The 15804-nt window shown below is 33.9% G+C and overlaps 1 protein-coding gene across 2 annotated transcripts in view; it reads left to right on the top strand.

Annotated features, from left to right (window-relative positions):
* The window catches only part of LOC123523042 (FMRFamide receptor-like), a 138825-nt gene that overhangs the window by 82255 nt on the left and 40766 nt on the right, over positions 1–15804 (top strand). For both annotated transcript variants that reach the window (XM_045300631.2, XM_045300633.2), the window contains exon 3: positions 10500–10543. The gene's annotated coding sequence lies outside the window, so the exon portion shown is untranslated. The remainder of the gene's footprint in view (positions 1–10499; positions 10544–15804) is intronic.

The raw sequence follows: 15804 nt of genomic DNA, 5'->3' as shown, positions 1-15804 counted from the left end.
TACGTGCTTCTTATGTTGGTTCGTATGTTGGCGGTGTTCAGTCAGTCTCCACCTTTTCTTTTTATCTCGTACTCTGTTTTTGCCTCCGCTCCTTATTTCCCTGTCGCAACCCTTTTTGCACTGTTTTTATGAAAATATAAGTGTATCTTGATGATGGACGTCGGCTATATAATTCCAGAACACTGGCAGTTCATGAGTGAATGTTTTATGGTATGTGTCTATGCTGGTGTATTCAATGCTTCCGGTGTTTCTATTTCTACTTTTTATTTGTTCAATTGGTTTACATTGTAAATAAACACAGCTGTTGTATAAAGAATTTTACCTATAGATGAAGGTACACATTAACAATTTGGATGTTTGGCGTGTATCTAAGTACAAAAAACATCATTTAGTTTATATATTTTGTGTACAATCTTTAAACTCCTTATTTCCGCAACAAACGACAATTTATTGCAAATACAAGACGAAAACATGCATTATACGATTGCTTTCTTTGTTGCTTGTTTCCAGAAATAAGATAAAACGTATTGGATAAGTATTTTACAGACTAAGACCGAATGTTAGATTGAATTAATGGCCGATTACCGGCTTTGATCACACAGCTGTGCACGTTTCATAGGTAATTGTTTATAGTATATCAATGGATCATAAGAAACAATTGCAATATGTTAGCATAATTAAAGAATTTTTTTCTCTGTTAAGTGGAATGACACACCTAAAATGCAGTGACTCCAGATGTTAAATAGTGCATTAGTTGATACTGACTAAAGCCGAACGCTGGTCAGACATGATTAAGATGCATAAATTATTAAATTTCATACGTAGGTCGATGTGCAAATCGAGATCAAAATATAAGCGGAAATTCATTTGCTTATAATAAATACAGTTATGTTGGTTTTTGAAAAGCACCATAACCCGAACACTTGATTTTTTTTCAGCTGTTCTTTCCGAGAAATGGATTCAGGAATAAAAGATGTGAATTTAGTTGGTTTTCTATACTTTATAACCATTATTTTGATCTATTAAAAGAGTGATTTCAAAGAATTTTAACTACTTTGGTGACCAGTCCGTGTGCATACGCCTTGCAATAAAATTTAATATTAGGTTATTTAAGGGAAAATGCAACCTTTACCCTTACCATGTTGGACACGACTGATTCTCCTTTTGCGACCAGTGTAGATCATGATCAGCCTGCACATCCGTGCAGTCTGATCATGATCTGCACTGTTCGCCATTCAGTCAGTATCTTTTTGGTATGTACCCCTTTTAACAGTTAATGGTACTGCCCAAATTGAAAGATGGACAAGTTCATTATAGAAATTTAACAGGATAAGGGTTAAATGGATACAGTCCTTATAAAAACCACGACCAATTTCGTGACCTCTGTCTGAACTCATCTTTTTAATAGATTAATCTAGATCTTGAATTGATAAAGAAGTTTCTTATTGTTTTCCCATTGATTACATTTTACCTTGCTAAATTTCTAAAATGAACTGGTCTATCGTTCAATTTGGGCAGTACCATTTATTATTCAAAGGGGTGTTCACTACAAATTTTCTGACTGACTAGCGAACAGTGCAGACCATGATCAGACTGCACGGTTGTGCAGGCTGACCTTGGTCTGCACTGGTCGCAAAGGCAGAATCACTTGCCGCCAGCAGGCTAAGGTTTAATTATTACAGTGATTTCAGTCGCTAATGCTGCATCCATTTTCCCATTTTCTAAGTTTGCTACAAAGGTTATATTGTAATATAGTTATTTAACCTTCAGCCTGCTGGCGGCAAGTTATTCTGCCTTCGCGACCAGTGCAGACCAAGCACATCCGTGCAGACTGATCATGGTCTGCACTGTCCGCTATTCAGTCAGTAAATTTACAGTGAACACCCCTTCGATAATAAATGATATTTCCCAAATTGAATGATGGATCAGTCCATTTTAGAAATGTAGCAGGCTAAGGGGTTAAGAAATAATATATCCCAAACAGTGATTTGTCGTTGAATAAAATCATTGTTTTGAGTTTAGTTGCGAAGGAATTATAACACAAGGGCGCATTTAGATACAACTAACAATGATTTATTCCAAGAGCAAATCATTGTTTGAGGTATATTATTTCAATTCTTACACATTGTCAGGGATTATTATTTACATCCTTGACGACATCCATCAAATATTTGCCTGTTTTCTATCGGATTCTTTTCAAGCGCGCCGCTATGCCGTAAGTTGCTATGACATAATATATGTGGCGTCAGAAAAATGAATTGTTGTATAATAGTACACAATTTTCAGTCTTCTTTGTTTAATAGGAAACAATTGGGTCCTGTTAGAATTTCTTATTTCATAGTTTTCTTGCAGGATCCCGATACTCTGTCAGAAATGATAACAGTTAATTTGCATTTAATGGTAATGAAGTTATAAAGATTTCCATGTGATTCAGTTACAATTCTATAATAAAGTTTAGAAAAGTTAATCAAAGAATTGAGTCAGTGTATAACGCTTAATAAAAGGCGGGATTTGCTTGTTACATAATGTGAAAGGGTTTCTGACTAAGGTTTATTGTTTCATCCAGCAATTCATTATTTTTCCATGTTTCTTACTGACACAGTAATTATGTTTTTGCAGTTTAACGTTCTGTGATCCACGTGTGACTAGTTCCATGATGATGTTTATATAAGCAGTATGTTATGAGACTCTGAAAAGAAAATGACTGTTTATATTAAATAGCAGCCGCACAATTTTTTGAGGTTAGGTTGACAGGTGGACAGGCGCGACAGATTTACATGGTTGACACATTGATTAGGCCGGTGGGTTAACAGGGTAGGGAGGTTAACATGATTGACATTTTAGAAAGGTCGACAGATTTTCTTCCATTTATTCCTTGTAACAAGGTCACACTTGTGTTCATTCAGTTAAGTGCACAAAGATAACGCTATAGCACAACCGTGTGGTAGTTTGCTTGAAACAAATATAAAATTGGTTGCAACAGCAATTTGTTAAATAAACAAAAACACGTGGGAGTACTAGACCACAGTAAGTTTATAGACTGAGCATTAATTGAAATTGTGCACGTGTAAAGCACATGTGTCCAGTTCAATACTCTCATAAACTGCTCATATAAAGTGCATTTTTAACATCTTATTTCAATCTGGCGCAAAATAGATTTGCTTGTCTTTTTGCTAACACAGTAAACTTGTTTACCTGTCAGATGTGTCTTCCTATCAGCCTCATCAACCTGCAAGTCTTTTCAACTGTGTCTTCCTCACCCTGTCGGCTTGTTTATCCTGACGACATGTCAACCCTGTTATCTATGTCTTCCTTTGTACCTATTATCTGCACTGTCGATTTTTAAACCTTAATAACCCTATTAGCTATATCTTCCTCTGTACCTACTTTAGACCCTGTCGACTTGTCAGCCCTGGCAACCCTGTTGACCTGTCACTCTGTCCGCGTATGAAAACAGTACAGAAAACGAATTACCAATGTTCAATCGTAACATAGTTAAAATATCAAAATAGCAAATTGAAATAAGAAGAAATGCTGTCTATTTTGCAGCATTAAGCATATATAGCAATGAACAGTAATATATACATAACAGTGATTATACAAACATAAATGACGGACAACTCTAGTCTGATACCAGACTTGGTTACTTTGCAAATGCAAGCAGTAACATCTTTACCAAAATCCGCCAAGAAGTAAAATATTTTTAACCAAATAAAACTATTTTAGACCTGTTGATCGTGTGTGTTCACGAGAGGTAATGAAATATGCAACACTCGTTAGGCTTCCTAATCAGATTAGACATTAATTTGAATATTAACACAGATTATATGTTATCCAGGAGCTATGCTAATATCTTACTTTATCTAATGTTGTTTAAATTTGATGATGCTTGTGAAAATCATATTGGGAGTGAATCTTTTTGTCCAGTATTAACAGATAAGCCAGTGAAAGTTTATTGAAATCTGTTCAAACGAATTGATCTAGTTAAGACATAGAATGTGATCTTATCCGTGCGGGTGTCTGAGCCTGTGATTTTTATCACTGATGCAGAAAAATACTTAATTAGCAAAATTGGCGCCCCTTTGATAAAATGAAAAGAAAATACTGACTATAACCTAACGTGTGAAGAGGTAATTTCACGACGATTTATTTGATACATAATTATACGTCTTCAAACGGTCCGGTAAAGAAAATGGATGATTCCCAATTATGCTAATGTAATCACTTTACATGTGCTCATTTACCCATTTAAATATATCGTTAACATTTATATCAGTGCTGCGCCCTTCATTAATTTGCAGATGATGTTGTCAATTCAGATGATTCACAAAGCATTATAACAGACAATCCAGAATTGAAAACAACTACATTGTAACAGTCTAGTAACGTGTCCACCTACATTACCTTATGAAAGGAGAGTGTAGTGACTGTTGACATGTTTATGCAGTTTCTAGTTCATGTGTTGAATTTACATTTTTATACTAATTTATTTTAGCTCGATTGTGGTGAAAGCTTCAAGCTTATTTGAACCGCTCCTGGAAATACCAGTACTGATGTCAAATGAGAAAGTTGCCCGTGACCCCATTGAGTCTCGAGCCCATGAGCCCCGGTAAGAGCGGCCGACACCTTAACCATTAGACAATCCCTTCTTTTAATGACACTGTGAAGCATTTCAGTCTAAATATGGATATTATATGTGTACATTTTTTAACATTTTATGTATGCATGGCTATTCAAATCTTTCATGTCCGGTCTGTAAAGTTTATATAAATTGATGGATATTCAAATAACAAGGCACATAATTTCACCATAACTAGATAATGTGTTGTGTGCAATACCTAGATCCCTAGCTTAAAGTTCAAGGCCACCGTTAAAGGTCAAATACATTTTTATGAATCAATTCATATAATTTGGTACTATTTTACATGTTTTACTTTTGTACACATAGAGAGATATTCAACAAACAGAATAACACGATTACACAACATAATAAAACGATTTGTTAAGTGCACGACTGTGTCCCCTAAACCAACGTTCAATATCACACTTAGAGGCCAAAAAATTACCTTATATATATATGATTTATATGCATTGAAGGATATTCAAATAACTTAGTACAAACTTTCACCGTAACAAACTTTCACCGTAACAAGACGATGCAATATGTTATGGTCATGTTCCTTGTCCAGTCCGTAACTTTAGTATATAAGTGTTTTATTGTCAGAGCGTCATTACTCATAGTATAATTGCTCTATTGTCAAATTAGCATTACTCACAGAGCTGACGGTTCTGTGTCCTAAGCACATCCAAGCACATCCCTGCCCTATGGATTCATTTCTAGTTTTAACTATGGTTAAAAGAATACAAGCTTTTTTTGCGATAACTTTCTTCCTAGAGTATAAAATTTGCGTTCCGCAGACAAAGACTCGATGTTTGGATAAATTAATGGCAGATCCGCCGGCTTTGATTCTACAGCTGTGCACAATTTACGGCTAATGGTTTATAGTTTATCAATGGATCATAAGAAATAAGTAGTAATACACAAGGATTATTAAATAGCACGCATACTTCAGGCACCACACACAAACGGCTGTAAGAGGCAATGTGGTGGTAATAGTAGTGAATAATCTGTTTGAAACTAGACAAGACCGACAGGCTCGAATGTTTTCGTTTACACACCCGTACGACCAGTACTGTTTTTATGGTGGTTACCTTTCACTTACAGTTCGGCCTCTCATTGTTTCTTATTGAGAAACATTTTCTGTTGCGTTATTCTAGCGTTTTGTGTTTTTACATGCATCCCTCAGCAATGTTGAGGGTTTTAGATCGATTTCCGGTGAATAAATTGTAACAGGACAATAACTTTTTCTAGAAAAATACACTGGATCAAAACTAAAAGAAACTCCCAAATATTTAGTATAAAGTTATTCCCTTTATAAAAATCAATGTATCGAAAGACTAAACAGAAAACGAAATGACGCACATACTTTTGGCGCAATGAAGTATAATTATGTTATGTTAATATGAGCCGGGCCATGGGAAAACCAACATAGTGGCTTTGCGACCAGCATGGATCCAGACCAGCCTGCGCATCTGCGCAGTCTGGTCAGGATCCATGCTGTTCGCTAACAGTTTCTCTAATTGCAATAGGCTTTGAAAGCGAACAGCATGGATCCTGACCAGACTGCGTGGATGCGCAGGCTGGTCTGGATCCATGCTGGTCGCAAAGCCACTATGTTGGTTTTCTCATGGCATGGCTCATTTGTTTTTTTTCTGAACAACTTTAAGCAGTACATTTTACACTGGGACAAATAATGATTGTTCCGACATGGTGCGGTTATGCAGTACAGTTTTTATTTGCTAAATATTTAACTTTCTGAAGTTGTTATGTAGCTCGAACAACAAGCCTGTTTTGTGTGAAGAGACTTAAAAAATATAAACTATGGAAAATTGTATTGTACCCAAGGTGTGCCAGAAAGATAGATGGGGAACAGAGTACAAACTTGCATCTATTAAAGAAAACTATCTTTATTTTTTATACAGTTTAAGGAGGCAGTGTCAGTTGAGTTGTTTGAACATGATGTTCAACACTTTAATCAATGTTTTGTTAAAACCAAATTGTATAAACATATCCTTTATTTAATCTCTGTTTATATGTTAAGGTAATTACTTTGACAAAACAAGATAAACATGTTGTTTAATGATATATCATCTCCTAGATGTTAAACTAGAAATATTTATTTTTCTTTGGCCTAAACAGATTTTACAATGTTAAGTGGTATTTAATAGGTTGTACGGTATTGCAACAGCTGCTTCGACTTACTGCATTCCGCGTAAGAATATCATAGATGTCGGTTCTACTTTACGTTTTGTTAGGAGAGTCTAGTGCACCATTTAAGTATATACCATTTCAAAACAGATAACTTCAGTGATCTATATGATTTAAACAACAAAATACCTGCATCAGTACGCATAATACACATTAATACCAACATACGAAACAATCAACACGACATATCTTTAAGTCTTTCAAGCCATTTTCATTTCACATTATATTCTAGTATGAAAACACAAAAATTGGCTTAAATATATTTTACCAAGTTAATATATGGGGCCAGATTACATGCATTACTTATAAATCTATGTTTATTGTACAATACTACCCATGCAACATTTGAAATCTCGACCTTTCACCATAACAATTACTAAATGCGCGGTGTCAAGAGTCAACGCACACTTCATGATATATAACGCGTTTTTTGTACTAAATCACGTACACATATACGAGTATAAACGACATTGGTACTTCATGCAGATTTACGAATCGCGCTAGCGGTTCTTCGATGATTTGCAAGAAGTATAAACGCATACAAATTAGTATTTAATTCTTATATTTACATTTTTACAGAAGCTTGCTACAAAAATAAGTATCTGCTTTTCATGAGTTTCAAAAATCAGTCCTTAGTTTTTTAACTGTTTTTATTTACTGTTGTCTGTTAATAAATATGCAAAATATGCTGTATTTTGTCTAATTGTTCCTGTGAGCTTATATAACTGTGTAGTATAAAAACTTGAAATGTCAGAAAATGGTTTCTTTTGTACAGAATTTTTGAGTTGGCACGCGCATCAGTTCTCAGATTGACTCTCCTTATTGTGATTACGACATCATGGTGCTTGTTTAACTTTACCCTACTTTTGTTTCAAATTAAATGTGCAGAAGACGTTAAAAGCTGTGAAATTATTAAATTAAAACGTATTATCTTGAAGTAAATTATCTCTTTCTACTTGCGTTTGCTATTTTCAAGAACATTTTAATGGTACAATAAAATGTATTAACTGGTTTGTTTCATTTAAATTATTACTTCGCCTGCTATTTTATACCTCTTTTCATTACACATAGCCCATTTAGTTGCGTTCAAAATCATTTATTCAGTAAGTTTGTAACATTTCTCTAGCTCATAAGTGAAAAAAATGTCAATAAATAACACAGGAATAATATTATATATCAGTATAATCATATATTAAAAATAAGGCTAGTGTGAAACTAATGATAACTGTTATAATTTCAATTATAAAAGTGTCAAGGTCAATAAAACATAGTCTGTATATGTCTTAAAATTTAAAAAAAAATGTGTTCTTTACGAACCTTTTTAGTATTAACATATGAATTTCCAGTTAGATGGTTGTACTTTCTATAGAAATTGATTCGGTTTCGCTGTGGTTTGAACTTCAAAAGCCCCAATGACTGGTAAAACTGTTATTGGAATGTCTTGTAACTTCATGTTATTCTAGTATTTTCACAAGACATGCAGCTATTTGAAGGTTCAGTTTGATATGTTTCTTTGCTAAAGGATAGGATAAAACGTGGTAGAAAACAACCAGTGCCTTCTTAAGACAAAGGATAAAAGTTTCACCCATTTTTATGCCCCCGCCATAAAATGGGAGGGAGGAGGGTTGGGGGGGACGCATATAGTGTTACCCCTGTCCGCGTGTGTGTTTGTTTGTTTGTGTGTGTGTGTGTGTGTGCGTGTGCGTGCGCGTGCGCGTGCGCGTGTGTGAGTGTGTGTGTGTGTGTGTGTTCGGGAAAGGGTAATGGTCGTGTCCGGTCCATAACTTTGAAATGCATGGTCCGATTTCAAAATAATTTGACACAAATAATAAGCATGGATAGACGATGTGTCGTGTGCAACAATCAGATCCCTAGGTCTAAAGTCAAGGTCACACTTAGAAGCCAAAGGTCACATACAATAATGACTTTGTCTTGGCCATTTCTTCTTCATGTATGGAGGGATTTTGTAAGTTGGCTCAGTTGTATACCCTCATGAGACAGAACGTCCTGCAGAAGAACCAGGTCCCTAGTTTAGAATTACTTCCCTTTGTTGTTACAATAAATAGCTTATATTGTACCTTTTTTATTACTGGTCGTAGGGAAAAAACAAGACCACTTTTCTGTAGTAGCACATGCATGTTACATCCAATTTCGAGAAGTATTTTAACCTATCTCTACCTGGTAAGGATTTTTGTGACGACTTTGGATTTTTTTTTTTAAGATTAACTTCCCTTAGTTGTTACTATAAATAGCTTATGCCTGTGACCTTCTCATGTTGCGTGGGCATCCGTGTCTGTGACACATTTCTTGTTTTATAAAAGGAAAAGATACAGTCTATTGGCAGTCTTGGGACATCATTAAGAACATGTCCTGGTCTGTTGATTTTCAAAGCTCATGGAAAGAATAAAACAAAATTTGTTTAATTTATATTGTTGATTATTTACATATTTGCCTACATCTACAACTTTATAAAGCCCTTTACGATTTTATTGGAATTTCAATAAATTTATTGTTCCAACCAGGTGCGTTATAGCAATAGAGATGATACAGATAATGCCTTAAAATAAAAGTGAATTATACGATCCTGAAATCTAATGAGAATTAAACGACCCCTTCAGATCAATCTATAAATGTTTACATTCGGGATATCTGGATAACGAATTTCGATGGAAATGTTTGATAATTGATAAGGGTAGCTGTACAAGACTCAGAAATTAACTCTCTTTGTAAAATGTCTTTATTATTAAACACATTTGTAAATTGTTTTCCACTTTGCTTGCCACACCTTGTCATTGCTTTATTCTTTTTCTTTATTTTGTTTAGTCATTATACACTCCACAGCGGATATAAATATTAACACTTATGAACGCATGAAAAGAGATGTAGTATAACAATCATGAAAAATGATGATAATGATAATATGTGATTGAATTTTCAATTAAAGGACTGTACCAGTGCCATGGTCCAATAAAAATAGATTTATAATAAATGTTATTTGATGAATAATAGTAATATTCATTGTGACCATGTTTCTACAAAAGTGCTTCCTGATTGTACAATCCAATATCTCGTTCAGGAATGTTTGTTCCCTATATCAATGTTAAGATAATTGCGAACAATAACAAATACTTGATATATTACCACACAGACGGTTAGAAACAGGTGCTTCATTTTCTACACAAATCTGGAATTGTAAATAAATTATAAGGGCACAAAACAGGGTAATGAAAATCGAATTTTACAGATTATTGCAGAACTGTATGTGACATATTAATAAAATCTCTTCTAATTAGCCTGATATTTGGAAATGTAAATATTTAAAACAAGCAGTTTTTTCTAAGGTAATTTACTGGTATTTGTTTAACGCTATACCGTGATTACTCGGCTCTATTACTATGATCGGCCAACATTATATCCCCTAACCTGCTTCCATTATACTAACACATATTTAATATTTGCGCATTTCATGTTGAATTATAGAAAGAAAATATATTGCTTATATTGTTTGTAATATATATCATACAAAAGCCATCTTCCTACATCATCAAAGCTGGAAAGTCGCCATATGATCTATAATTGTGTCGAAAAAGCCGTAATAATTCTATATTAGTTTTTTCCATATTTCACAGATTTTTTGCGGTGATTATTCATTTCCTGTTTTCTTTTTCAGAGTAGACAATCTAATCAAGATCACTGTTGAAGAAATTCATTGAGGTACGTAAATTTACATATTAACACATCAGTATGTCATGAGATCACTGAAAACCAGACTGGGGTACTTTTCTATTTTTTTTTAATTATGAATGTACTGTAGCTGATGTACAAATATGGTAAATGAATCGTTTCTACAAATGTATCTCCGGTAATGTGAGAAAGTGAGACAATAGGGTTACGAGACAATTTCTCATTCATTATGCATAACTTGTAATTGAAACCTACATGTTTCCAAATATAAGATATGTTGTTGTTTCATTCACAATAGAATGTTGTTATAGCGCAGCTTTGGTATTTATTCAATGTTTTTTCAGTAAGACGGTATTCCAAATACGGCATTCCAAATGATCAGTTTTGATTTTGGAAAAAAATGAATTCGTCCTCGACTCGAAAAAATGCAATCTTGACAAAAACGTTCAAATCATTTTTAGCCATAGTCTTCTCCTTTTTCTCCAACAAGATTTTAAGTTACATATTCATAAAAAAAAGTTATTGTAAGCACAACAAATAGTAAGAACATACCAAAGCTACATCGTTTTATTATTGTTTTGAAATCAGCCTGATACGTAGCCATGTCCCTCGTTGATTAGTTCTAGTCAACTTCAAAATAAATAATCATTCGGAAAACAAGAATATCTCTAGTCGCTCTCTCTGTTATTATATTTAAATATTTGCAAAGGTTAGATCTAGACGAAACTGTGAGAGGTAGAACAAAAGGACTTATAGTTCTTGAGCCTATCACATGCTCTTGTGACCACTTAAAATCACTTGAAATTATGTTATACTGAAAAAAATACTACTCGTGAGTTTACTTGCCGTTTTTTCTAAGTGTTTTATGTTTTCGTATTAGAAGATACTTCTTTGCAAATTTTAACAGTTAACTACTTACCATTTTCAGCGCTTCTCTACATCACGTAAGGTACTCGCATACCTACACACCTTTTATATTGATATTAAACATTCTAGGAAATGCCTGGGGCTGATGCGAGACGTTCAATTTGATGAATGTGGTATGTTTTTCAAGGAAGTGTTCACATACTAAACTTACAGACTTGATGTAGTTTCAATATATATCATCTAAGTAGCGCAAAATGTGTACTTATACATACCTTTTAACGATCAAGTCGCATGTAATCGAATAGCTTTGATCTGCAAGAAAGTAAAGTTCCCATGTAAAAGACAAATTGTCATTGCTTCAGTGTGACCTTATTAATTTACAATAACATGTGCGTAAGTCTTAAGTGAAATTTATAAAAGCACCTTCTTAACTTAATCTTCAATCAAACGCTACATATTTCTGTTTCTTTAGTAGTTCTTCGTGTACTTGCTCAATCGTCTAAATATCGTTTTTCTAAACATTACTGGTTTTCGGTATGATCAGTACCCAAACTTCTTTTAAGTGTACGTTTCAAAGACATCTTAAGAGTAACTCAACATTTCAACAAAAGTCTTTCTCCATCCTGCATTTTATGTATGTCCCAGCTGTTTAGGAAAAATTGGATATAAAGCGAATTGTACTGTAGATTCAAGACAAATATTATGAAATATTATTTATGAAATAATCTATGTTCAGTACCTCAAGTGGCATATTAACAAACTCAATGAACTCAAGAGGTGTGTTTTTTATCTTCTAAATCACTTGTTTAAAATTACACCCGATTTCATATTAACTTCGACAACCGCTTCAATCCTGAAAGAATATCATACCGTTTTATTTGGATAGCGTACGTGCAATTAATGCACACTTAACTACTTTGGATATTAATATCACACAGCGTGCTTGTGGTTAATATTATATTCTGATAAATAAAACAGAATGATGATCAAACAGCTTGTTTTTATCAAATAGGAAGAAAGACGTGTCTAAGAAATTAAAAGTGTTCAACTGGAATAAGACGACACCTATAACATATACCGATTTAATTACAAGTATAGGATCATTAAAGTGAAAAACATAATAGCAGACCTAAAAATAATTCCCATTTATGTTCATTATAAAATATATAAATGGACAATTTTCACAGAGCTGCCATACATCGCTAGACCAATGTTAGAGTACAAATCCTGGCCTCATTTTAAAAAACTATTCTAAAACTGACATAAAACGAAGAGAAAAGTAGAGACATATATCTTGTTGCAGATATTTTCTTGGCACATTTGCTAATAGCTGCAAGAATACATCAAAATCACACTGCAATGACCTGGTATTATTTCTAATACGAAAATTAAGTTTAACAAACACAGCAATTTCTCCATTTTTTTCTACCGAAATGTCATGACTACTCCCACAATTTAATTTAGACATCTCTGGCCACCCTTAGTGAGAAAGAAAAAAATAGTATTCAGTAACCTGTCAACCATTACGCGAGACCAAACTGAATTGGTATCGCAACAGATCCATGTGCATCAGCCTGAAATACTGTATAATGTATGTCGCCGTGTCTCCAAGCTTCTTTAACATTATACATATGCCTGTCATAAGTTTAGTTACTGATAATTCATTGATACATTGCAATAAACAATGTTTTCAGATTTTGTTATTAAAGGTTTATTATGACGAAAACTGATATTTCCCTGCATCCGTATATTTCACTGACGCTTATGTTACACCAGTATCCTTTCGACATTAGTTTCTTTAACATAGCAATGATTTTGACACACACTTAAACGCTTTCGTAGACATGTCAACATTTGCCGTCATCCCGCGCACATAGCCTGGTCCTTGCTTTTGTACAATTACTGTATCTTGTTTCGACTACGTCCAAAACACTGATTTATTTTATGCTTGTTGGTGAAATGCTGAAAAATAGCAGTGAGATATAAATTGATATCACTCACAGTGCCGAACTTCTTTTTTTTTCCAGATAAATTATCTCCCTTGAAATATATTCTTTAATTACCTCCCTTTGCTGCCTTAAAATTACTGGATTTTACTAATACTCAAGCATACACGAATCATGAACTGCTAGACAATCTATATAGAACAAGCTAGCTATTAATTAATTTGCAATTTTTAAGAAATAATGTTATCTTTGTCAGCTTGGTTGCTAGGCCTGCCATTCATGTAGCTACAGATATATGTGTGTTTCCTCAACTTTTTCCATTGGTTCACTATCGTGTGGATAGATTTACTGGCGGCAACACATTTAGTTGGTGTTGTCTAGTTAATTATCACAAGACATCAACTCAACCTACGTAATTTGCCAGCATTTTCGTCGAAGTATTCCCACTCCAAGAGGGCAAGACCAACTCAAGCCCAGCCAGTGTTCCAACTTCCATCCATTTGTTATGCTATGCAGCTCTAGATCAATATTCCTAGCTATTTCTATTGAATCCATGATGATATTTAATTCTGCAGCTTGATTTTCCAAGGACTTACGCATATTCCACAGTTGTTTAGATTGTTCGTGTGTTTTTTCAATTGACCTTCAGCGTGTGTTTGGTAAACAAAGCAAGCTTCCGTTTTCAACGAACTGACGGATTGACCCGAAAAGTTTTAATATGCTTCAACTTAAACTACGGCATTTGTCAATGTCTCTGTTACACGCGGAACTGTATTGTTACACAAAATATTTAAATGCAGTTTTGTTTTTAAAACAAATGGCGTCGTGTTGATTTAATGAACTAATCACCACTATATCGATATTAATGTGCAAGTGTCATGTAATTACGGATGTGTCATATGTAACACGGTTAGCTTAAATAAATCCGAATTTCGTCAGTGAAATATTGGATTTATATGAACATTTATGCACGTAATAAACAGAAAATTCGTTAATATTCACAAACTAGCATAAAATAAAATAATTCGTGAAAATATTCAATTGTCTCCCTTATCGGTGATGATATATTTTGATATCTCACTGCAAACAAACAAATATCCTCTATGTATATATAGAAATGAAAGGTAAAAATAACTCCTTTTTTGTTTTTTTCAAGTAACTTTTTGGAGGATCTCGCTGAACTAGTGCTTTCCATTGTGTATTTTCTGTTTTCATCGTTCGTCATTTTGCCAAGAAAGCAAGGGAGGCAATGACATACAAATACTCATCAAACACTCATTGCAAACTCAGTTGTCTGTGTAGGCCAGTGTCCAGCATAACTATTGATGTATAGTTTCTTCGCTCATACATCACTAACAATCATGTAATTATAATGGTAGTATTTCTCTGTTTTGTACTACAAAACAAGTGTGTGTTTTCTTTTTTGTTCCTTTATGTTACTATTATCATGATAATTACATATGTTATTTATAAAAATGAGAACATATTTGTATCTAATTGTTATTGCAAAAACAAATTGACATTGACAAATTAGGTTGTACTCACTTTTGCATTTTCTGTCTCTATGACTGTAGCTTCACATTGACGGATAAATCATGTTACATTGACATGATGTTGCAATACGGGTGGGTGGAAATTGTACAGTTATCTTTTATCAAAATCTGATTCAATTTACAAATCTTTTCAGACATGCTTTTTCAGTGAATAGGACACCCCATGGCTAGAGTTAGCTTTCCAATTACTGAAAGCTATTGAAGCACATTTAACAATGTTCCATACATGTCATCGTGTCATTTGTCACTGGTGATGAGAAATGCATATCGATCCTTTTTTCTTCCTGATAACCATGAAAAGTTTTGTACTTAATGTGTTTTCTAAATTTTATGTGAATAATACTTGAAGTCATAGACATACGTGCTAATCATGTGCATTGTGCATAAATCTGCTTCAATTTAGAAGGCTTATGTGTGGCGGCCGTAAAAAGTCGCCCCGACTTCATCTCAGTGTTGTTATATTTTCTGGTCCTTCGGGATCATGATTTTAACTCATTTAGATTTAAAGATTGAATACTGCTTAAGCCGGTGCTAGGGGCGTGGGCAGTGTTGCATTTTCCATTACTGCTCATGAACAGACTCAATCAAACCGAGTCTGCAATTTTCACTGTTTGCATTGTTCTCGGTGCTTCCGAGGGATCTACTTTTCAGATTATAACGGCAATGACACAATCATGGCAAATATCTTATCACCAGTTCAGCTGTCACAGTACAACATATTTTTAATTAGTAAAGGTTTGTTTCCTTACTACAAACAATATTTGTTAACGTTTAATTATAAACTAATGTAAATAAAAAAATTAATTCAAAATTCCAGCGACAATTTTTCATGTGTTAATCACCTATCCAATGTATCGTATAAATACAGAGATTCCTAAAGTATTAATAACCGCATAAAATTGGAATAAATCATGATTTTATATAA

The sequence above is a fragment of the Mercenaria mercenaria genome, chromosome 8, assembly GCF_021730395.1.
Source record: "Mercenaria mercenaria strain notata chromosome 8, MADL_Memer_1, whole genome shotgun sequence".
Lineage (NCBI taxonomy): Eukaryota > Metazoa > Mollusca > Bivalvia > Venerida > Veneridae > Mercenaria > Mercenaria mercenaria.
The sequence above is the reverse complement of the archived record's forward strand: the minus strand, read 5'-3'. Positions and strand labels throughout refer to the sequence as shown.